This window comes from Hyla sarda, chromosome 11 (assembly GCF_029499605.1).
Source record: "Hyla sarda isolate aHylSar1 chromosome 11, aHylSar1.hap1, whole genome shotgun sequence".
Lineage (NCBI taxonomy): Eukaryota > Metazoa > Chordata > Amphibia > Anura > Hylidae > Hyla > Hyla sarda.
Window position 1 is genome coordinate 25970160 of NC_079199.1, and position 26410 is coordinate 25996569.

Sequence of the window (26410 nt, forward strand, 5' to 3'; positions counted from 1 at the left end):
ATAGTTATCATGTAAACCTCTGGTCCACTTCCAATACCTGTCCGGCATGCCCCAGAGATGTATAAATGGGTACTACCAGCATTTCTACTATATATATGTGTGTATATATATATATATATATATATATATATATATATATATAGACAAAAGGGAGCAGAGCTCCTCATAGGGCAATATCTCTCAAATATGGAGAAGTGTAAGAAAAGGGAGACCCTCTGGGGGGAGGGGGTCTGCTCACCTATTGGTTGTGCAACAGACACAACCACTATGCAGGCTGAGTATAGGTGGTGCAACCTTCTGCATGTCGGCACGAAAACCACGTCCATCGAATGGTACAGCTGTCCAGTAGAGAAAAGAAAAATATTTTCCAATAGAGAGAAAAAAAAATATTTTCAAGTAGAGAGAAGAAAACATCCTTTATTGTAGAACCAAACACTACGCGTTTCTGTGCATAGGAGCCCTTTCGTCAGGTGTACTGGCGTGCACGCCAGTACACCTGACAAAGGGTCTCCTATGCCCACAAACGCGTGGTGTTTGGTTCTACAATAAAAAATTCTTGTGATATTATCTATCACTATCTGACTGGGGGACTGAGCTGTATAGCCATTTTTTCTTCTCTCTACTGGACAACAGCATTTCTACTATGTTCACAAAAAAGGGGAAATCCAATACTGTCCTCTTTGGCCACATCTGTATTCAAGAAGTCACTTAAAGACAGTTGAGACACTGCTTGGTAAATGGCAAGGCTAAGAAATTAGCCACCGAAGTATAAAAAACATTTTAATGGGGTACTCCGCCCCTAGACATCTCCTCCCCTATCCAAAGGATAGGTGATAAAATGTCTAATCAGGGGGGTCCTGCCGCTGGGACCCTCCAAGATCTCCATGCAGCACCCAGCATTCTGAAAGTTATTTTCAGAATGCTAGGTTTGGGCGGCTGTGGTCGTGACCCCATGCCACACTCCATTGCGACATTGCTCCAGGCACTCTCCATTTCCCAAGAGGAAATTCAGAAGTGTGAATGGGAGTGCGGAATCCCATAGAAGTCTATGGGCTTTAATTTGATTTGAGGTGGAATCCCGCAAGCAGAATTCCGCAAGCGGAATAAAGTGTGAATAGACCCTTAAAGGGGTACTCTGCCCCTGGCATCTTATCCCCTATCCAAAGGATAGGGGATAAGATGTTAGATTGCCGCGGTCCCGCTGCTGGGGACCCTGGGGATCGCCGCTGCGGCACCCCGCCATCATTACTGCACAGAGCGAGTTCGCTCTGTGCGTAATGACGGGCGATACAGGGGCCGGAGCAGCGTGACCTCATGGCTCCGCCCCTCATGACATCACTGCCCGTCCCCTTAATGCAAGTCTATGACAGGGGGCGTGACGACCGCCACGCCCCCTCCCATAGACTTGTTTTGACGGGGCGGGCCGTGACGTCACAAGGGGCGAGCCGTGATGTAACAATGCTCCGGCCCCTGTATTGCCCGTCATTACGTGCAGAGCGATCTCGCTCTGCGCAGTAATGATAGCAGGGTGCTGCAGCAGCGATCCCCGGGGTCCCCAGCAGCGGGACCCCGGCGATCTGACATCTTATCCCCTATCCTTTGGAGTACGCCTTTAAAGGGGTTATCCAGGAATAGTAAAACAGAGCTGGGTTCTTCTAAAAACATCACCACACCTGTACTCGGGTTGTGTGTGGTATTATAACTTGGCTCTACAAAATGAAGTTTGCAGCAGCAGAGCTCCATAAAATGACTAAATAATACTTCAATGCAATGTCCACACAATACTGCTCTATAGATTAGCATGAAGCAGGAGATGACTGTGTGGCTGTGTGACTTAAATAGACACTCTCATTAAAACTAATTTTTGCGAGTGCACTCCATATGGTAAATAAAAAACAATCTTTCTAATGTACTTTGTTTAAAAAAATGTAGTTTTCTATGTTTTATTTGTTTAAAAAAAAAAAGCTGCCACTAGATGTCTCCCTACTTCCAGAGCATTCCCCCCATCTCTTGCACAGACTTTGGACTCCTGCTGGCCTGCCAGAAGTCCAAAACCAGGAAATGCAGTCTGGAGCGCTGAGGGGTGTGTGTGCAGCTTTATCCAATCATAGCTCATCTCACACTGAAACTCTTTTATTAGTAAAAATACAAAACATTACAAAAGAAAACAAAAAAAAATAAAAAGTTCAATTGACTGTAACAAAATTAAAAATGAAAATAAAAACAAACTATCCGTCTCAAAATTACAACTTAAACCTTTCTAACTGGCCAGCCCAGATTATCTAAAAAAAAAATAAAAAAAACTACACTCCAACACACACCTTATCAACATAAATAAAGCTTTCCTCGCTGTGATTAAAACTAAAAATATCCCAAAAATTTTTCCCCCATAACAAAATAAAAATATGCCGTAACTAAAATAATAACTTGGAAAAGGAATCCCCCCCCACACACACCACATACCCACTAACAAAAACTAATCCCCACTAGGACACTAACATAAAAATACCAAAGAAAATCACAACATCGCGCACTCATAACTAAGGGAATGAATACTCTTAACACTATACTATAACAACTGAAAACTGGTCCGACTGCCTTTCTCACAAAATAACTATGACATTATACAAAAATAAAATAAAATAAACATACAAAATATACATAACAGAATAACATAATAACACAGAAAAACAACCTGTACTAAACTAAGCCATCACCCACCACCCCCGCAGGACATGGTCCATAGATCACAGTTTTGTCCACTTTTTGTCCATAACTGACCCATACCAGACCCCAAAAATAATACCTACTGCAAAGAGTCCAGTCCTGGGTGCACACCACTTCCACCCCCCAAAACCCCCACTCAACCTAAACTACACCTCTACCCACCTAATTATAAACAGAACAATATACATGCACTATACCACAGAACAAGATCAACAGTACACTACACAAAACCCCCACAAGACCCAAGTTTGGTTGCCTGCAAGCCCTTTACAGTCTATCCATAGAAAACAAAACAAAAAGGCTAAGGTGATATGCATAGCCCCCACACCAGGAAGAAGGATGAAAATCCTGATAAAATTAAATTTAAATTCCTTTCCCTATCAACCTCTAACCCTATCACTGTCCCTTCATGAAACTGACCCTTTACTCACACTAACATATATACACTATCCCTGGCCAAAATTAAGGTACTTAATGTATATATATATATATATATATATATATATGTATATATATCTCATATATACACTATCCCTGGCCAACATTAGGTTCTTTACCTTAATGGCCTAGTACCTGGGGGGAAATCAAAAGAAAAACTTCTCCACAGGAGAAAAAGCCCTACTAGTACCAAGACTGCCATACTCCAAAGACCTGATCTTCCCGAGGTCACCGGTGATATTCATACAGACCTCCACCTCGGAGAGGATTTTCTGTTGGGTCGACACTAAACACTGTGCATTCCACGTGTAGTACCTAACCACTAAGCTAACCAAGAATAAAGTGCCCCGGTCTCGAACACCCAGGTTCCTGAATGCCCCATAAGCCCACTCCGGATAGGGAAGGCCGGCAAGTTGACTCCAGCCGATGGAAGCGCCCACTCGGTTGTAGACCCCTATATTAAAGGGACAATGAAGCAGGAAATGGTCCATGCTTTCCAGCGTGTTCCCGCACTCTTCTCAGGGACATCCTCGGTCATCAGAGTTCCTCTACTTCAGATTGTCCCTTACATATAGCCTCCCCTGAAAGCAGCACCAGGCCAAGTCCCAAAACTTCTGGGGGATCCTTTTCATGTTTAAAGGATTCAACCCCACTGTCAGATCCCGACCTGGGCAGTCTCTGAGCGCCAGAGGCTTCTGGAAGTGGGTCAACAGAACCCGTTTGTCAAGGAACCGCCTTGACTGGGTCCTGATCTCCCACACTCCCAGACCCCACCGACGTATCGCCTTTAGAGTCGTGGTAGTGTAAGCCGGAAGATATCCATGGGGCCTACAGAGGTCCTTCACTCTCCCTCAGGTCTCCCATTCCTGGAAGAGAGGCCAAAACCATTCCCTGCAGGAGATTACCCACGGCGGAGCCCTCTCTTTCCAGAGGTTTGCAATGTTAGCTTTCAAGAAGGTGTTTGTTAAGAACACCACAGGGTTCACCATAGATAAACCCCCTAGTCTCCTCATGCTGTACGTAACCTCCCTATTGACTAGGTTCAACCTGTTCCGCCATAACAGTTGGAAAAAAAGGCTGTAGATCCTAGTATAGTAATGGCAAGATACATACGCTGCCCAGATAGATAAACAAGGGGAGCAGGTACGATTTGATCAGGTGTACCCTTTCCCTGAGGGTCAAAGACCAACCCTCCCACTGGTTCTCCCTCTGAGTGGCATCCTGGAGCTTACCATCCCAGTTTTTGGTGGGATAATAATCCTGGACGAATGTGATGCCTAAGATGTTTGCTGACTCTTGGGGCCCTGGAAAGGTGTCCGGGAGATCTAACGTGGGATCTCCCCCTCCCAGCAAGAGACTTTCACACTTATCCTGGTTGATCTTAGACCCGGATGCCTCCGAGTAGCAGTCCACCTCTGACATCACCACATCTACCTCATCTCTCGAGGAGATGAAAATAGCGACATCGTCAGCGTACGCCACCACTCTCTGGGCGATAGCCAGCTCTGCCAGACTCATCCTGACCCCTGCCAATGGTCCATGACTCACCCTCCTAAGGAAGGTATCGATCGCAAACACATATAAGAGTGGGCCCCGCCAATGGTCCACGACTCACCCTCCTAAGGAAGGGATCAATCGCAAACACATATAAGAGCGGGCTCAAAGGACAACCCTGACGGACCCTGGACCCCACCTCAAAAAAGTGGCCAAGCCACCCGTTCACCAGTGGGAAACTCTCTGCCCTTGCATACAAGATCTTAAGCCAATTAACAAGTACTCGGTAAGCCATATCTCAGGAGGATGGACCAGAGGTACTCGTGGATCACCCGATCAAATGCGTTGGCCTGATCCAAGGACAGCAAATACCCCTTCCAGAGTCCTGCACTACTCCGCTCCACTGCCTCCCTGACACTAAGAACAGCACTTAAGGTGCTTCGGCCTGGAAGAGTGCAGAAGCTTTCTGTCCGTATTGAGAAGAGCTATGGGCTTCCAATTCTCAATCCGGGTAGGATCTTTACCCTTTGACAGAAGAATCAAGGCTGACCTCCTCATTGACTTCGGCAGAGTGCCCGAGGAGAGACACTCATTGAATACCTCGGTCAAGAGGGGAGCTAAAGACTCCTTAAAGGTCTTGTACCATTCGGATGTTAAGCCATCCAGACCTGGTGACTTCTTAGGGGCAAGCCCCTCGATCGCCAGTCTCGCTTCCTCTTCCCTGATCTCTTCTGCCAAAACGCCAAGAGAGGGGTCTACTCCTGGCTCAGGCACGGTTTCAGCCAGGAAACCTGACATCACATCCCGATCTAGATCCTTCCTTCCCAAGAGGTGCGAGTAGAAGGATCTGACAACCTCCAAGATCCCTGATCTAAACCGATTCAGAGATCCTGTACTATCAATCAGTCCTGAAATGACTTTACTACTCACTGACATCTTGCAGTTTCTGTAAGGGTGGGGCGAGCAGTACCTCCCATAATCCCTCTCAAAAACTAAAGATGCGTGCCCATCGTACTGACACCTCATCAGCAAGGACTTCACTTTGGAGATATCCTCTCGGCTACCTCCAGTCGAGACAAGAAGTTTGAGTTTCCTACTCAGACCCTGATATAGGCGATACCTGTTCAGGGACCTGAGGCTCGAGAGCTGGCGGAAGAACCCTCCAACCCGCTTCTTGAACATCTCCCACCACACTGACTTACTACTACATAGATCCAGTAAAGGTACCTGACTCGGAGAACTCAACTTCAACCATGGACACTGCAGAAAAGACGGCTTCCTCCTTCAAATAAAACTAACTAATAATAATAATAATATTAATAATATAATAATCTAACCTAGACCTGCAGCTACCTCAATGAAAGGTGAAACCCGCATGGCCTGAGGGGCTCCGAATGTGGGCATCCTCTAGGCGAGCTTCCCTAACTATATTATTTAGTGCCACACAGTCATAATTCAGCGGATTATTGGAACCTCTCCTATCGTGGAACCTTGTGACATTATTGAAGTCCCCTCCAAAATTCACTTGCTGACTCGTAAAAATAAAGGACTTAATCTTCATAAAGAGAGCCTTACGGCCCCACATGGTTTGTGGGGCATAGATGTTAATGAGCCGGAGCTCTTGTCCCTTCATGAAGACAGCTAAGATCAGGCACCTCCCCATTTCTAATTCAATAACCCGTTAGCATTCAACAGGAGTGGTAAAAAGGACCGCTACCCCACTCTACGGCTCAGCCGCAAGAGATCAGTCAGAGGGACCGCGCCTTCACTCTCTTCTGGCTTTAACCAGAGAGGCTAGATCTGACAACCTGGTCTCCTGTAAAAAGAAAATGTTGGCTTCAACAAATCAAAGGTTGCAAATCTAGCCTTATCTGACTTTATGCTGGCACAATTAATAGATGCCAGCGTCAATGGGGTGTGCCACCATACAGATGGCCACACACTTTACCTTTGCTTTCCTTTCTTTTTAGCCCCCTCATCCCCCGAAGAAGATGAGAGGGCAGGGCCACTTTTAGATCTTTTTCTAGATTCAGATTGATCCATTTGATCCCTGTCTTCAGCCTGCTCCGGTCTAGCCCTGCCCTCCGAGGAAGGTGCCTCGACAGGACAGGGCCCAGTTCCCCCCAGAGGCTCCTTCTCCCTAGGCACCTCACCCTCACCTTTCCCCTCCAAGGAGGGGGAGGAGATGGTATCGAGGACGAGGTACCGGTTTGACAGGTCAATAAGAGGGGGGGGGGGCAGTCAGGCTTCCGTTTTGGACCTGGCCCGCAGTACAAGGAACAGAGGGCTCTGACCTCTTCTTTCTCCCTTTCCTTTTACCCTTGTCTTTCTTTTTGAGCCTCTCCCCGCTCTCCTCATCCACACTTTCATAGTGGGAGGAATAGGAAGGGTCGGCCATATTGCCTTCCTCTCTGTGAAGCCTCCTGATCTCCTCATCCAGCACGTTCTTGTCCAGGGCTTCAGCGGTTACAGGGCCAGCTTCAGGAGCAGGGGCCGTAGCTAGCCCCGTCACCTGGGCACCCTCCAGCAACCTACTCCTTCTACGATTTTCCTCCCGCCTTCGTTTGGCGGGGCCCTTTTTCCTCCTCACTAGCCCTGTTGCTCCTCCTTTACTCCATCACCACCATACTCACTTTCTTCACCGCCACTACTCTCCCCATCATCTACCTCCACCTTCATCTTACCTGGGAATTTCACGGCGGCAAACCGGTCTTCATTTTCTAGTTTCTCCCTGAAGAGAGGAAGGCATTGATGCTATGGACTGGCCCGCCTGTTCCCCAGACCTGAATCCGATTGAGCACATCTGGGACATCATGTCTCGCTCCATCCACCAACTACACGTTGCACCACAGACTGTCCAGGAGTTGGTGGATGCTTTAGTCCAGGTCTGGGAGGACATCCCTCAGGAGACCATCCGCCACCTCATCAGGAGCATGCCCAGGCGTTGTAGGGAGGTCATATGGGCACGTGGAGGCCACACACTACTGAGCCTCATTTTGACTTGTTTTAAGGACATAACATAGAAGTTGAATCAGCCTGTAGTGTGGTTTTCCACTTTGATTTTGAGTGTGACTCCATATTCAGACCTCCATGGGTTGATAAATTTGATTTCCATTGATTAGTTTTTTTGGGAATTTGTTGTCAGAACAATTAACTATGTAAAGATGAAACTATTTCATATGATTAGTTCATTCATTCATATCTTGGATGTGTTATTTTAGTGTTCCCTTTTTTTTTTTTTTTTTTTTAGCAGTATATATATATATATATATATATATATATTTCTTGTCATAGTCAGAGACTAACATAGCAATCAATTAATTGCATCTGAACGCCTGCCACCTCTTGTCCACGGTAGACAAAAGCAAATGTCATTAGACAATTGTAGAGAGGACTGCTTTTGCCCCTGAAGTGGCTGAGTGAGTGGCAGGACCGCTCCAGGGGTAGGAGGTGAAGGGAGCCATCTGAAAGATAACAGGGCCATTCAGAGCTGTGAACTCTCCCCACAAGCAGTCAGCCTATTGAACTGCTGAAACTGCTCTAAAGAGATTTAGCCCAAAGCAGTCTCCCAATCACCAATTAGACAAATATTAATATCAATTAAGCTGTTATACAGCATAGGTTTCACATAATTACCTTAATGGCCTGACGCTTTTTTTTTGTCCCCTCTTTTTTTCGGCAGCGATTTCTTAAACAAACTTTGTCTTTTGTGCGAGGGGCCTAAGAAAATTTCCAGCAGGGAGCTGAGCTTTTGTGATGGTTTCTAAAGAGACAGGGGGAATGTTCTATTTAATGACAAACACCTACTTTAAAGCATTTCTTGTTCCTCTGCCTGTTCCCACCACATTGGGTTAGCAGGCTCAAAGCCTATTAAGAGTCAAAGACAAAAAAAAAAAAAAATTAAGAAAAAAAAAATAAATAAAATAAAGGAGGGTGTTGAGACACATGTGGTGATCCGGAGACACAATAAGATACCCAGACTGGCTTTGCCAGCTCACGGAGAAAGCAGAGTTTCAATTAAGGCTTCAGTGAGAGGGCATATCCGTTCTTCCCAATAGGACAAAGAGCTGCGGAGAGGGGCTGAGTGATAGAGGTGAAAAACATCTAACTTGCAAAACAAGACGAATCTGTCTCATTGAGTTGCTTGTGGGCTGAGTACTAATTAAAAAGAGAATTCTCAAACCTATCCCGTCTTCTATTGGAGTGTTTGCACAATGCACACTGCCTTCTTTTCATTTTTCCTCTCTCATTGCCTGTTTATCAAACACGGGTTAGAAATGGACCCAGATGCAGTACTGTGAAAGCAGCCTGCTAATAGGGGGGCACTTTCCTTTAGGTTTTTTTTTATTCTTTTCTTTTTTTCTATGTCAAGGGAATATAAAACTAAAAGAGAAATAAAAACACAAATAATCATGCAGCTTAAGGCTGGGTTCACACATTGCAAAATGAAAAGAGAAAAAAAAAACTGCAGAATTTAAATTTATTTATGTGTGTTCCATTAAAGTCTATGAAAAACTGACACTCCTTATTAGATTAAAAACTTTTAAACTTTTTTTTTACACCTATTTCCTTTACTATTGGCAGGGGATAAAATGTTTTTGCCCGGAATACCCCTTTAAGTTGTTGATCTTCTGCTTATAAGTCATTTGCATTTACCTTGTTTTGTGGCAAAGTGGGAGATTTATCAAAACCTGTGTAGAGGAAGAGTGGTGCAGTTATCCATATCAACCAATCAGATTGTTTCTTTCATTTTTCACAGGCAGAGGTATAGGAGAAAAAAGCTGCGATGGCACTCCCAAGGAAATAACCCGAAGTCGTGGGTATTGGTGAAAAATAAATAAATAATTTATTCTTACAGCATAAGAAATCAAGGAAAATAATAAATGTAAAGCAAGACGCGTTTCGGGAGTCACAGTTCCCACAATTGAAAAAGGGAGCTGTGACTCCCGAAACGCGTCTTGCTTTATATTTATTATTTTCCTTGATTTCTTATGCTGTAATAATAAATTATTTATTTATTTTTCACCAATACCCATGACTTCGAGTTATTTCCTTGGGAGCGCCATCGCAGCTTTTTTCTCCTATACCTCTGCATTACTCTACGGACTCTTCTCTGGGCTCCGTCCTCACGCTGCTGGCCTGCATACCAAGCTACCATCACCGGCAAGGAATACGCTACCCCCACCTGGGTACCCACCTACACCGGCTAAAGACCTACACCACACCCGGCGCTACCTCCGCTTTTTTCCTCCATTTATTATTTTTCACAGGCTTCACACACACAGCAAGAGTTTCCCAAAAATGTCTCCGTCTGATTGCAACACTTCCTTGGCCTTCCCGGTGGCCAGATTACTCGGCAATCAAAAATGTATGACAAGCCAGGTTTTATCCAGGATCTACAGGTCCAGCTGCAACGTCTGTGGGCAAATGTGCTGTAAGATGCCACATGGAACCTGTAGGCCTCCATGCCCAACCCTATCCCATCTTGTATCCAGGCTAGAGATCCCCAACAGGGTAGTAGAGCCTCCTTTAAATTTTATAGTTTTCCCCAAATAAACATATCCTTTCACTCTAATATTGTAATCACACACACACACACACACACACACACACATATATATATATATACAGTGGTCCCTCAACATACAATGGTAATCCGTTCCAAATGAACCATCGTTTGTTGAAACCATCGTATGTTGAGGGATCCGTGCAATGTAAAGTATAGGAAGTTGTACTCACCTGTCTCCGCCGCTCCAGACTCCCTGGATGTTGCGCTCCATCACTGTCGCCGCGTCCCCATGATGTCCCAGCCCCTCCAGAACGTCTCTGCTCCCGGGATCATCGCTCTCACATCGCCATCATCACGTCACTACGCACGCTGCTCCTATTGCATGACGGGACAGCGTGAGCGGCGATGTGATGACGACGATGGAGAGCACCGGCGATGGAGGGGATCCTGAAGAGGATGCTCTGGAGCCCCAAGGACAGGTAGGAGACCATCACCGGAGCACACGGGGCACTGTAAACCGCTATCCGGCAGCAGCTGAAGCAGTCAGCGCTGCCGGATAGTAGTTTATGCGATGGCCCCAACATACAAAAGCATCGTATGTTGATGCTGCCTTCAACATGCGATGGCCTCTGAGAGGCCATCGCATGTTGAAATTATCGTATGTCGGGGCCATCGTAGGTCGGGGGGTCACTGTATATATATATATATATATATATATATATATATTTATATACAGTGGGGCAAAAAAGTATTTAGTCAGCCACCAATTGTGCAAATTCTTCCACTTAAAAAGATGAGAGAGGCCTGTAATTTTCATCATAGATATACCTCAACTATGAGAGACATAATGAAAAAAAAAAAATCCATAAAATCACATTGTCTGATTTTTTAAGAATTTATTTGCAAATTATGGAGGAAAATAAGTATTTTGTCAATAACAAAAGTTCATCTCAATACTTTGTTATATACCCTATGTTGGCAATGACAGAGGTTTTCACACACTGTTGCTGGTATTTTGTCCCATTCCTCCATGCAGATCTCCTCTAGAGCAGTGAGTGATGTTTTGGGGTTGTCACTGGGCAACACAGACTTTCAACTCCCTCCAAACGTTTTTTTATGGGGTTGAGATCTGGAGACTGGCTAGACCACTCCAGGACCTTGAAATGCTTCTTACGAAGCCACTCCTTCGTTGCCCGGGTGGTGTGTTTGGCATCATTATCATGCTGAAAGACCCAGCCATGTTTCATCTTCAATGCCCATGCTGATGGAAGGTGGTTTTCACTCAAAATCTCACGATACATGGCCCCATTCATTCTTTCCTTTACAAGGATCAGTCGTCCTGGTCCCTTAGCAGAAAAACAGACCCAAAGCATGATGTTTCCACCCACATGCTTCACAGTAGGTGTGGTGTTCTTTGGATGCAACTCAGCATTCTTTCTCCTCCAAACACGACGAGTTGAGTTTTTATCAAAAAGTTCTACTTTGGTTTCACCTGACCATATGACATTCTCCCAATCCTCTTCTGGATCATCCAAATGCTTTCTAGCAAACTTCAGACGGGCCCGGACATGTACTGGCTTAAGAAGGGGGACACGTCTGACACTGCATGATTTGAATCCCTGGTGGCGTAATGTGTTACTGATGGTAGCCTTTGTTACTTTGTTCCCAGTTCTCTGCAGGTCATTCACTAGGTGGGTCTGGGATTTTTGCTCACCGTTCTTGTGATCATTTTGAGACCACGGGGTGAGATCTTGTGTGGAGCCCAAGATCAAGGGAGATTAGTGGTCTTGTATGTCTTCCTTTTTCTAATAATTGCTCCCACAGTTGATTTCTTCACACCAAGCTGCTTGCCTATATCAGATTCAATCTTCCCAGCCTGGTGCAGGTCTACAATTTTGTTTCTGGTGTCCTCTGATAGCTCTTTGGTCTTGTGTGACTGTTTGAGGTTGTGGACAGATGTCTTTTATACTGATAACAAGTTCAAACAGTTGCCATTAATACAGGTAACGAGTGGAGGACAGAGGTGACTCTTAAAGAAGTTGTTACGGGTCTGTGAGAGCCAGAAATCTTGCTTGTTTGTAGGTGACCAAATACTTATGTTCCACCATCTCATTATGACTCTCATAGTTGAGGTATACATATGATTAAAATTACAGGCCTCTCACGTCTTATTAAGTGGGAGAACTTGAACAATTGGTGGTTGACTAAATACTATTTTGCCCCACTGTATGTATATTTAGATATTATTTTATTCACACATGGAAAGTTTCATTCAATTCCAACAACTCCTTCTTGGAGTATTATTTTTTGACAATGAGCGGATATAGCTAGTGTAGCTACCTGCCTGTGGTCTACATCAATGTAATGGCTGCCATTAGTGGTTGTCATCTTTAGTAAATCAAATAACAGAAAAATGAAGGAAAATGTAAAGACATTGTAAAGTTACGTAATCTTTAAGTGGCGAGATACATTGAAGGGAATGTGGCATCAAAAATAATATATTGTTTAAATCAAACTTTATATGTTAGACATATTTTTCCTAGTTTTGGTTATTTTCTTTTCTAATTTTTCACTTACTATCTGTATTTTACAATAATCCTGCAGTCTTCAGTCTGGCCATTAAATCTAATAATGCATTGGCAATTCCAGTTCTATAGTCTCCTCTCTAACAGGAAGATAAAAATGAAAGTTAACACCTATATAGGGATAACACAGAATATACAATTTCCAGAAGGTGATGGTCCCAGTTCACCCTCTTACAATAACCTCTGTACAATGACATCTGCACAGGTCACAGAGCATGTGGTAAAAATAGCCTATTAACTTTATTCTACAGGTTGGTATGAATGCAGCAATCTGTAGTCTAGGGACCATAAACAAAAGCCGAAAGGTGGGGCACAAGTACTGGCATGCTCCGATAATTCCTTTTTTTTTTTCTTTAGTCTCCCTTTAATGGATTAAAATAAAAGATTTTTTTCTCTGCTATCTTTAAATGAATACAGTAAATCTAAATATGTATACTTTTTATATTTATATTTTTGCACCATAAAACCCTGTAATATGGTAAAAATTATATTTTGTCTTGAAGCCAAAAGTTTAAAACTATTTTCCTTTTTCATAAACTTTGTATGTAGTACAGTTTCTGTTATATCATTTTGGGCTGTATACACTTCACTGACTAATTTTGTATGATTTTTAGAGGGGGGAATGAGAGAAAAAAAAAACTGTTGTGGGTGTACTATGTATATATTTGGTTACACTGACTGAACACATAATAGATTGTATGGCTCATGTATGACCATATAGGCCATTGGTTTCCACAGTACCCATCATATTGAAGGTGCCTATGGTCTGACAGAGAGGGTCCTTTCCCTCTGCAAAACACCTGTAGTGCTCGCTTTTGACCTAAGCACCTTAGAGGTTACACTGCCAAGATTGGAGTTAGGTCTGATCCTTGTGGTTTCAGTTTATGATATGCAATGGTTAGTACCTACCATAAATGGTCTAAGTAAAGAGGACTGGTGTAACGGCATCAAACCTTAATATTGTAGGGCTGTGCGGCATGGCACCTTTACCATTTGACCCTATCCACCAGAAGAGCTACTGTTTTCTAAAAAAGTTGATGCTGGTGTTGATAAAAAGGTTTCAAAAAACACAGAGCATTGTAACTTGATGTGGATGAGGCTGCATAGCCTTAGACTGGTCAGATTGCCCATACTAATTACTGTATATTACATAAAGCACCTACAATGGGCACATGGCCTTATAAATCAGATTATGTCTTCATTTACATCATGTGGATGGCTGGGTTCATATACATTGCTCACCAGGGTGCACTAGAAGAAGACATCAAAGGCAGCATGGTGCTCTGGGTTATGTTATGATGGAAAACCTGATGCAAAATGACCTCCAGCAGGCCACAAATATGCATGTGTCCACTAAAATGGTCAGAAACAGACTTCATGAGGGTGGTATGAGGGCCCGACTTCTAGAGGTGGGGGTTGTGCTTACAGCCCAACACCATGCAGGACGTTTGGCATTTGCCAGAGAACACCAAGATTGTGCTCTTCACAGATGAAAGCAGGTTCACACTGAGCACGTGTGACATACGTGACAGAGTCTTGAGATGCCGTGGAGAACATTCTGCTGTCTGCAACATCCTCCAGCATGACCAGTTTGGCAGTGGGTCAGTATTCTGCTGCCTGCAACAACCTCCAGCATGGCGGTGGGTTAGGCATTTCTTTGGGGGTCTGCACAGCTCTCCATGTGCTTGCCAGAGGTAGCCTGACTGCCAGTAGGTACCGAGATGAGATCCTCAGACCCCTTGTGAGACCATATGCTGGTGTGGTTGGCTCTGGGTTCCTCCTAATGCAAGAGAATGCGAGATTTCATGTGGCTGGAGTGTGTCAGCAGTTTCTGCAAGAGGAAGGCATTGATGCTATGGACTGGCCCGCCCGTTCCCCAGACCTGAATCCGATTCAGCACATCTGGGACATCATATATCACTCCATCCAGACTGTCCAGGAGCTGGTGGATGCTGTAGTCCAGGTCTGGGACGACATCCCTCAGGAGACCATCTGCCACCTCATCAGGAGCATGCCCAGACATTGTAGGGAGGTCATACGGGCACGTGGAGGCCACACACACGACTGAGCCTCATTGTGACTTGTTATAAGGACATTACATAAAGTTGGATCAGCCTGTAGTGTGGTTTTCCACTGTGATTTTGAGTGTGACTCCATATCCAGACCTCCATGGGTTGATAAATTTGATTTCCATTGATAATTTTTATGTGAGTTTGATGTCAGCACATTCATGTGAAGACGAAAGTATTTCATACGATTAGTTCACTCATTCAGATGTAGGATGTGTTATTTTAGTGTTCCCTTTATTTTTTTGAGCAGTGTAGATACTATAAACACGTCGCAAAAAATGAGTCCTCATACATCCCGGTATTCCAAAAAAGAAAAAAGTTATAGGGGTCCGAGAATTGCAGTTTTCTTATAAATTTCCATTCACAAATAATATTTTTTTGCTTATGGTAATATGAAAGGTGTCATTACAAAGTAAGGAGATAGCCAAAAGAGGTGTGGAGACTTATAGGCCACTCATGCTCCACTGGGAGCTTTGGGACAGTTTTAGGCTTTGCTTATAAAAATCCCCAGTCATGATTTAAGATTTCTTAAAGAAGTCAAACACTGACCTGAAGGGATGCTACCTCTAAAAAGGGGAAACCAGGGAGCAAACTCTTCTTCTTTTGGAGAGAGCTACTTTGAATATCCTTTTACCAAAATTTGTAGTGGAGCACAAATGGCCTATAAGTCTCCACACACTGGGGGGAATTTATCTTTTCTATATGTAGCGCAAATTTTTGTGCAGTGAGTTATTTTGCGTCTTTTTCGTGCATCTTTTTTGATGGAGCAAAAAGCATGTACTCTATTTCCTTGTGTATTGTGGAATGCATTTTGCAGTAAATACTAATTTACCATGTGTGTTTTTTTTGTTATGGTGCATTTTTTGGCGCAAATACATATTTTTTTTTTTTACACAAAAATACACCATCAAAGAGGGCATGTAGGAAAGTTTTCTTCTGAGACAGCCTGGGGATGCAGGAGCCGTCCCTCAACACTGCTAAACTACAACTACTCCCATCATGGGACAGACTGTCCCATCATGGGAGTAGATTTAGTACCACAGCGCTGAGGGACGGCACTTGCACATCCCCCGGCTGCAGGACTATTTTGGGAAAGTTAGGACTACTACTCCCATCATGGACAGACTCTGCCCATGATGGGAGTTATTGTCCAGGGGCTGAGGGCAGATCGCACCGGGTAATTCTCCAGAGACTGTACAAGCTGGCAGCACATGCTGCTCCACTGCGATCCCCATCGGCTCCTGTATACAGCACTCACAATTCATAATCCCCACCGCCTAAGCTATTCACCAATCAGAGCTCCTGTAGGAGCCTTAGTAATGTAGGGCTGTGCAGCATGGCACCTTTATCATTTGGCCCTATCCACCAGAAGAGCTACTGTTTTCTAAAAAATTTGATGCTGGTGTTGATAAAAAGGTTTCAAAACACACAGCATTGTAACTTGATGTGGATGAGGCTGCATAGACTTAGACTGGTCAGATTTCCCATACTAATTACTGTATATGACGGTGGACTGTGACGATGACCAGCGTTTTTTTTTAAATTTCAATAAAATGGTTAACGAGGGCTGTGGGGGAGTGTTTTTTTTAAATAATTATTTTTTTCAATATGTCGTGTTTTCTATAATTTAATTTACAGGCTTAGTAGTGGAAGTCGTTTTGTAGACGGAATACATTACTAAGCCGGGGCTAAGCTTTGGCTCCAAAACAGCTAGCGCTAACCCCCAATTATTACCACGGTACCCACCGCCACAGGGGTGCCAGGAAGAGCTGGTATCAACAGGCCCAGAGAGTCAAATATGGCACTTCTGGGCCTAGGCAGTAACAGGCTGGCGTTATTTAGGCTGGGGAGGGCCAGTAACAATGGTTCTCGCCCACCCTGGTAACATCAAGCTGTTGCTGCTTGGTTGGTATCTGGCAGATACTAAAAATAGGGAGAACCCTATGCATTTAAAAAAAATAAAAATAAAAACGTGTGTGGTTCCCCTATTTGCAGTGTCAGCCAAATACCAACCAAGCACCAACAGCCTGACGTTGCCAGGGTGGGCGAGGACCATTGTAACTGGCCCTCCCCAGCTTAAATAATGCCAGCCTGTTCCCGCCTAGGCCCAAGAGCGCTATTTTTGATGCTCCGGGCCTGTTGGTACCGGCTCTTCCCGGTACCCTTTTGGCAGTGGGTACTGGGTTAATAATTGGGGGTTAGCGCTAGCTGTTTTTGGGGCTAATGTTAAGCCTTGGCTTAGTAATGGATTCCGTCTGCAAGATGGCTTCCACTACTAAGCCTGAAAATTCATTTATAAAAAACCTGACACATTGAAAAAAAATGTATTTAAAAAACACTCACCCCACAACCCTTGTTAACCGTTTTATTGACATAAAAAAAAACACTGGTCATCGTCGAAATCTACCGAATCTGACGTAGTCCTCCGCATTAACGTATCTGAAATGAGAAGAAAATAAAATAAAAAAAACAAAGAAAAGGCTAGTATGTTTTTTGCACTCTCCCCTGGGGAGTGCGCCCATACTGCAGTGCCTCCCTAAACAGGGAGCCTCCAATTGTTGACATGTGCCTACTGTATCCTGTATACACAGTCATCTATAGACAGCTGTATATATACAGGATAACGCACAAAGACTTAACCGAGAACTGCTCAGCAGCAGCGAGGGTTAACTCTTTTCTTGCTGGGCTCTTGTATAGTACACATGGGTACACTATGTACCCCTGTATACTATACACCCGGCAGAAGTAAGTAGTGATGTTCTGCACCCTGTATATGCTATACATCACTACATACACTTCATGGACTGGGCGTTCTGCATCCGATCCTTGGAGTGGAACCCTGACTGCAGTGAAAAAATTGCCACAGGGTAAAAAAACATGACTGTTTCCACACACCAGCAAAAACGCAAGAAAACCTGACAAAACGCAGGAAAAAGCTTTGACAGTTTTTCTGGCGTTTTTGCAGGTGGACAAAAAACCTCAATGGAATCCTGGCCTCAAAGCAATAGAACAAAGTCCTGTGTCCACTTTTCCTGTGAGATGCAGCTCATGTGTGCAAATAGAACAGTGTGGAGATTTAGAACTTGACACAAAATTTATGATGTGCCTTGCACAAGTATGGTAAATTTGGTGCAATTGCACCAAATTTAGACCAACCAAAACAATCTACCAAAATCTTCTACCTACACCAACATTGATAAATGTCCCCCACTGTCACTCAAAAAAGGAACACTACCCCTTTTGTAGAACAATCTGAAAAAAGAAAACTTTAAAAAAATGTATTTAAAATTAACAATACCAATAATAACAGGGAGATTGTGAGGGGGGGGGGGGGGGGCAGACACGACCAGACCCCTTTAATTCACTCCCAAGTCAGTGCTAAAATAAGGGAAACTATTGATATTTTTCTACCTGCTTCAAGGTGGCTGCACATATATGAGGCAATATATTGTTTTTTTTATTGTTTTTTAGATATATTGATGTAGTTGGAATATGAAAAGTTGCATAAAGTTGACTTGACGGCCAACAACAAAAAGAAGAATACTGGAAACCTGTAAATTCTGGCATTAAAAGCGATATCCAACGTTACTCATGTCACTCTCACAGAAGTTAAGAAACATTGATACAGGTGTTGTTTAGGTGAACTAAAGAGTTTTTCTCACCGTACCTGCAGCACGTAGAAGGTGGTTTTATGGTCCTATGTCATCACAGCAATACTGAGACTGTCCACTAGAGGCAACATTCTCCAGCCTCAGTTTCTGTGTTCCACAAATTTACTGCAGAAATGCATTACTTACAATTCTATCTTTGTTTCACTGATCAAACTTTATTTTTCATTTCATTATCTTTCTTAGACCACAAATAGATTTTGCTGAAACATTGGTGGTCATATTCAAAATTCTTCATGTCAAAAATGTTGCGTTTTGCGACAAAAATGTTGTGGTTTTATAAATTGTGGTTATGGTTATGTAAATGACATGTTTTACATGATATTTCGAAAGGGTGTCCAATTTACATCAACATTTCCACACCAGCTCTTTGCAAGTGTAGAAATGACAGAAATTAGTTGTTATTTAACCCTTAGTAATTCACAATCATGGAATATTATGTTAGATGCTTCCGCCAGAATTTTTTGGGATTCAAAATTTGGCACATTTAAAAAAGTGTTATATCATTTTCAGGAACGGGGACATCTGGAAGTAGGGTTATTATAAGAAGATTCTTTGAAACTTTCCAAGGAAAATACAAAGTTTGTTACTACAAATTCGACTAGAACCCCCTAATACATTAAATAGTTAACCATAGAGGGAATATTTCAAGGGGTGGTTATCCAAAATTTAGCTCCTCGCAATTTGTTTTCTCTGCTAGAACAACCAGTGCTCAGCTTTATTTTGCTGGTCAATCTTGTTGCCAGTGTTCATTTTTTCTGCAATGCTTCAGTGGAAACTGCATAATGCCCACTGAAGTCAATATGTCATCCTTGTAATGTCAGGAAGGGTTGGGTCCTCCAGAAATAGAAATAATTTTTTTTTTAGTCCTTTTCCATTCTGACTCATCCATGGAGGTCCCAGCGATCTATTTAATGGAGATAAATATGTGAACAAGTTCCTCTCAAGAAGGCGCTGGTATCCGGAGATGAAAATGAACTTCTTTATTAGCAACGCGTTTCGATCCCGAACCGGGATCGAAACGCGTTGCTAATAAAGAAGTTCATTTTCATCTCCGGGTACCAGCGCCTTCTTGAGAGGAACCTGTTCACATATTTATCTCCATTGCTATCCACCGGACTGACGGACGTCACACCGGGTAGTTCCTCGTGGCAGCGGTTTCCCTCGATTTCCTGCATATAGACGCTACTGTAGGTGTTGTGCTCTGAGCGCAACACCTAGGGGTAAGAACCCATCTTTGCGTTATCTCTTTCATTTTATTTAAACGGTCCTCACTAGGGGCGCACCTCCTGTTGTTTTTTCTCGTTGATATATTAGCGATCTATTCAAGGGCTATTCTGATGTTTAAAAACTCATTATAGTGCTATAGAAAAAAACATATTTGTACTGTACCTACCCCTTTTCCGCTACAGATCCCACAGCAGTTCCTGTTTTAACTGCTTCTGGTCTTCCACTGCTCTTGTCTCTGCATGCTTCCAAGATGAGAGGTTAGGGCAACATCTTCCCACTCACTGGTTGCAAGGGCAATGGCTTAGCATGGGGTTGCAGGGGCAGTTGACCAGAGCGCAAAATCTTTAGGGGCACAAAGTCTGACTGCCGATTTCCCCTTTTTATAATGGGCATTCATAGCGGGTGCATTTTTATAGTGTGAAAGCGCCCTTAGAGTGAAGTGTAGTTTTCTTTGTGGGTTTTAATTCCCAAGAATTTTTTTCCCACAGTATTTACTAAGGTTTCCCTACATTTTCCACTTTCCCTACATTTTTCTTTTTTTTTTTCTTTACACATGCTCTGATCTGTAGGGTTTTCCTCATCTCAAAGCCACCACATTTTATGTGGAAACCTCAGTAAATATGTTGGGTTTTTGTGAAAATGTTGTGGACACGCCCCTTTTCCCCAAAGGCCACACCCCTTTTCCCAGTGACCATGCCCCTTTTTCAGGTTTTCAAAGTAAACTGGAGAATTGGTCGGGTTTTTTTCAATTCTGGCGCAAATTCTGGGGCAATGTGCCAGAATCTGGGGCACAACCCGACAAAAGGTGTTGGGTTTACAATAGTAAATCAGGGCCATTATTCTACTGAAGTCAACAACTAGGGCAGTGTTCCCCCCCACCAGTGCACCTCTGGCTGTTACTAAACTACAACTCCCAACATGCTCAGACAGCCTATGGCTCTCTGTCGACACCTCTGTCCATGTCAGGAACTGTCCAGAGCAGGAGCAAATCCCCATAGCAAACCTATTCTGCTCTGGAAAGTTCCTGACATGGACAGAGGTGTCAGAAGAAAGCCATTTAGTCAGACAGAAAAGAACTACACAACTCCCTGTGGAGCATACAGCAGCTGATAAGTACTGGAAGGATTAAGATTTTTAAATAAAAGTAATTCACAAATCTGTTTCACTTTATGCCACCAGTTGATAAAAAATAAAAATAAATTATTTCCACTGGAGTACCCCTTTAAAGTAGGCAATTGTAAAATGCAGCCGCAACCCTCACGTGCTGCTGCTGGCACAGCTTCCTTTGCCATCATTTAGTAACACACTATATTAGGCGAGCTCACAGGAATGACTTGCTTACCTTGATACGACAATCTATGACAACAGCCGTAAAAACTGCAGCGTGTTTTTCCAATAAATGCCATGTGTGCCACTAGATTTAGGCTAAGTTTGCACTTTTTTTTCCTTCAACAATGGCCCCAAAAATGCCACAAATGCTGCACAACAATTTTTTATTTTATTTCTGCAGTGGCCAGATGTGAGCTGAAATCAATAGGGATTTATGAAACGCCAAACACTCTTGCTGTTTTTTTCATTTAAAGGGGTATTCCAGGAAAAATCTTTTTTTTTTTTTGTTTAAAGTTAAACAGATTTGTAAATTACTTCTATTAAAAAATCTTAATCCTTTCAATAATTATCAGCTGCTGAAGTTGAGTTGTTGTTTTCTGTCTGGCAACAGTGCTCTCTTCTGACATCTCTGCTTGTCTCGGGAACTGCACAGGGTAGAAGAGGTTTGCTATGGGGATTTGCTTCTAAACTGGGCGGTTTCCGAGACACGTGTCATCAGAGAGCACTTAGACAGAAAAGAATAACTCAACTTCATCAGCTCATAAGTACTGAAAGGATTAAGATTTTTTAATAGAAGTAATTTACAAATCTGTTTAACTTTCTGGAGCCAGTTGATATATATAAAAAAGTTTTTTCCTGGATAACCCCTTTAACTTTGATGTTTTTCTACCGTTTTGGGCTCGATGGCATTTTTCAAAAATCGCAGCATGGCATGGCATTTTTATTTGGACAAAATCAAATAGAATCACATATCTTCTCCGAAGTTTATATGAGCACAAAAAGCCGGAAATAACTTTATGTAAATTTGGTATTGCCATTTTTCCTGTCAGATTTTCCCTCTCCATTTCTTAAATGGAAATCCTTGAGTCACATGATGAAAGAATCACATGACTTGATAAAAACACAGGGGGGGAAAAAAAACAGCAACAGAAAAAAAAAAACATTGGGGGAGATTTATCATTGGCTTCCTGACATTTTATTGGCTCAAATTTGGCACAAAATTTTTGCACAATTTCAAAACAGACAAATTTGGCAAAAGGGACATGAGTGAAATGCAGTGCTTCATTCTTGACGAGTGGACGAGATTTATTAACTGCAACTTTTTAAAAAGGCGCAAAAATATTGCACAAACGTAAAAAAAAAATGCTAATCTATACCACTTCTGCCTTGATTTAGAAAAGTAATATTCTACAGAATTCTACAAAATTTATGAAAGTCTTGCACCGTTTTAAAAAACTGCTCCAAAAAATAAAAATAAATGCCAAAAAATTGATTTTAAAAATTATGTGATAAATACCCTTAGAGACTCCTCCACCCACTTTTATTCTGGCTTTATAAAAAGGCTTCTAAAAGTGCTAGCATTGTTTTTTTGTTGCTTCATTGTTTTTTAATGTACCGTATTTTTCGCCATATAAGACGCTCCGGCACATAAGACGCACCCAATTTTAAAGGATGAAAATCTAGAGAAAAAAGATTCTGAACCAAATACAATGTAAAGTATAGGACAGTGATCTTCAACCTGCGGACCTCCAGATGTTGCAAAACTACAACTCCCAGCATGCCGGACAGCCGTTGGCTGTTTGGGCATGTCAGGAGTTGTAGTTTTGCAACAGCTGTAGGTCCGCAGGTTGAAGTCCACTGGAATAGGAGGTAATACTCACGTGTCCCCGCCGCTCCGGACCCGTCACCGCTCGTCACCGCTGCCCTGGATGTTGCCCTCCATCGCTGTCGCCGCATCCCCTGGGTGTCCCCGTCGCTCCGGAACATCTCTGCTGCCCGGTATCCTCGCTCTCCGTCTCCGCCATCACGTCGCTACGCACGCCGCTCCTATTGGATGACGGGACGGCATGAGTGACGTACGTGATGACGACGAAGGAGAGCGCCGGCCATGCAGGGGATCCTGGCACGGAGCAAACACCGAGGAGGCAGGTAAGGTCCCCCCCGGTGTCCTGTATGCTGTTCGGGACGCCGCGATTTCACCGTGTGGTCCTGAACAGTCCGACTGAGCAGTCGGGATAGTGTCACTTTCGCTTCAGACACGGTGGTCAGCTTTGATCGCCGCATCGGAAGGGTTAATACAGGGCATCACCGCGATCGGTGATGTCCTGTATTAGCCACGGGTCCCGGCCGTTGATGGCCGCAGGGACCGCCGCGATAGGACAGGGTTTTAACCCTACTTGTTTGTGTCATTCTTTACATAATAGTGTGTTTTAAAGCACATGCTTTATTTGCAATGTTTGTTTTTATGCAGTTTTGCCATTACACATTTCAATAATCAAGGAAAATAATCTTAGTAGAGAAAAAAAAAACTATATATTATATATAATACATATTTAAACTAGGTATAGGGGAGACTAACACCACAAGATGCTTTAATAGAGTGTGTTGCATTTTGTAAGAAACTACCTCCCCCACCCAAAAATAAATACGGTAATTAAATAAATCCAATGTGAATAAAAACAACCCTCCAAAAAGTATTGTTTGTGGTGAATTTATATTTACCTATTGACTTTCAGCTAATATCTGTCAGCTGCATCTATAAAGCAAAATAACACGAAAAATCTAAAAATGCTTTGTACATTTTTTTAGCATTTGAGCATTTTAGGCATTTTTCTCATAATGGAACATTCTCTAGATGAGTTGTTTCTCATTGGTTTCTCTATAAGGCCAGACACAATTTCTTGTTTTAAGTGTTACATAGTAGACAAAAAAACATGCCACCAAAACACCAAAAACAAACTTTATTAAAATGCATTCAAATGAATGACTTTTTTGCAAGCCAAAAAATGCAACACAAACATAGGATTGTCAAGAAGGCCCAAGAGTGGTTTTACACACAGCATTTACTAACAAAAACAAAATATAATTTTTAGGTCATATTTTAGGTTATGCAGTGGTCGGGATTTTTTTTCTTTTTAATTGTTGCAAAAACTTTATGACCCATTGGGCAAAAATTTGCAAACAAAAGTGTGGCATGGTTAGTTTTTTTTTATGTAGTGGTCGGGATTTTTTATTTTAAAATTGTAGCAATTATTTTTTATTGTTTCAAATTGTTTTCTTGAAGGAGTTTAGGTGCATTGCACAAAAATATTTGACTTTTTGACCCACTGCAAAAACATTTTTAACAATCTAAAATCCAATGTTTTTAAGATATTTTCCTTACAGGTTTCTCTGCAGAACTTTTAAAACTGCCACATAAAGTAAATGACACAAAAACTCGGAAAATCACTTAGAATTCCTAGATTTAGTTTTGTTTACAAACAAAGTAAATCACTGAAGAAGAAGAAGTGCATGTAAGAAGCGTAGGAGAGTTTTGTCCTCGTGTTTGGAGCTAAGAAAGTTTCTCCAGCAGCTTCCAGACTTTTTGAGGGCAATAAAAAGTTTATAAAGGTGCGATCTACTGGAGTGCTCATACTTAGCTTCAATTTATGTTACAAAGTGTGACTGCATTTTTAACAGGCACTAGCTTATTTGGGGAAAATCTTCTTAAGTTTTAATCCATTAAGGGCCATTCAAAGAAAAACAAACAAACAAAGCTTTAACCAGTTCAATGACAACAGACAGAACAAACAAGCAGCAGGGGGAGGAAATCCCAGCAATTTTAGGATCAATAGCTTCCCTGCGTGTGTGCTCTTAGGTGACGAAAGGTAGAACAGATCTGCTGTGACTGCAGGGGAGGAAAAGTGGGGAAGGGGGGATGAGAATTAGAAAAGTCCCCTGAAAATATAAGGTCTTTTCTGTTGTATCATGCAGAGCATGTGTTCTGTGGAGGAAGTGCACTAGGAACGGCCCACCAGGTGGGTTGTGTTAAAAGTGTCAATAGTGCAGATAAAATAAAAGACGGGGCTGAATAGTTTCCTTCACTTTCGCCGGCAGTATGGATTCACTATACAACCTTGTCGTCTTTAGTTTTAATGTATTTATTTAATTTCAATTTGTCATCACAACTAGCAAATAATGTATTATAGATAATGTTGTCCAAATCAGTTGGACTCATCTAGAAGTATAATAAGAAAAGTATAAACTGACATATAACCCATCATGCAGTTTATAAATTCATCATCATTGTTTACTCAAGGCTCTTTTGATGGGACCGGAGCCATGGGGAACAGGCCCATGCGTGAAACGAATGACAATCCAACACAGCAATCTCCAAACTGTGGCCCTCCTGATGTAAAGAACTACCATTCCCATCATGCCCCAGTAAGTAGTTAGGGAATCCTACTTATTAGGTAGAAGCTTCCAGAAGATAGGAAGGTAGAGAATCCCTCTATTAGGTAGAAGCCCCCAGTAAGTAGTTAGAGAATCCCTCTATTAGGTAGAAGCCTCCAGAAGATAGGTAGGGAATTCCCCAATTAGGTAGAAGCCCCCAGAAGATAGGTAAGTAGGGAATCCCCCTTTTAGATTGAAGCCCCCTAAAGATACAGTAGGTAAATAGGAAATCCCCTACTAAGGTAGAAACCCCCAGTAGTTAGGTAGTCAAGTAACTAGGGAAGCCTACATTAGGTAGATGCCCCCATTAAGTAGTTTTTCCCCAATAAGAAAATAATAAAAATCTCACTCACCTTTCCTCTGACCTGCACTGAGGCCTCTACATCCTCTACTCTGTTAGTGATGGAGGACCTTCTCCTGCAAGCCGGAGTGGTGCAGGACCTGTCACGCAATGACGTCATTTAATGGAGGTCCTGCACCACTACAGATAACAGAGCAAACAATAAAGAGGTAGATATAAACAAGTAGGGGGCAGCACCACTGCCAGATTTACACCAGTATTCTAATAGTGACGAATCACAGGATAAGCGACACAAAGCTAAACATCTCCAAATAAACTGTGTCATGGGGGTGCGTGGGCTAAAGAAAAGGGGTTCAGAAAATGTAGATAAAAGTAGAAATTAGAGGTCCCGCACTCAATGCAACACCGGTGTTTGTCTCTGAGCGCTCCGTGAAGTCTGGCGGCTCCCAGATCCTCTGCCCGCCTGATATAAGCAGTTGAAGCTGCAGATTTATTGCGGTGAGTGCGGAACAATAAAGAGGCCTCTTGCAGGAACATAAGGGATTTTAATGGTCTACAGGTATCGGTACAGTCTAGTATTGGCATCTATAAGATAAGCCGGGTTTTCCCCTTCGCACATTATAATTACTTTTTATCCAAGCATTGAGTCTGGGGGCCTTATTGACGTCTGATCCCATACCCTCAGTTTAAAGGGGTACTCTGGTGGAAAAAAAAATTTCACATCAACTGGCTCCAGAAAGTTAAACAGATTTGTAAATTACTTCTATTAAAAATCTTAACCCTTCCATTACTCATCAGCTGCAGTATAATACAGAGGAAGTTGAGTTGGCCTTTTCTGTCTGACCACA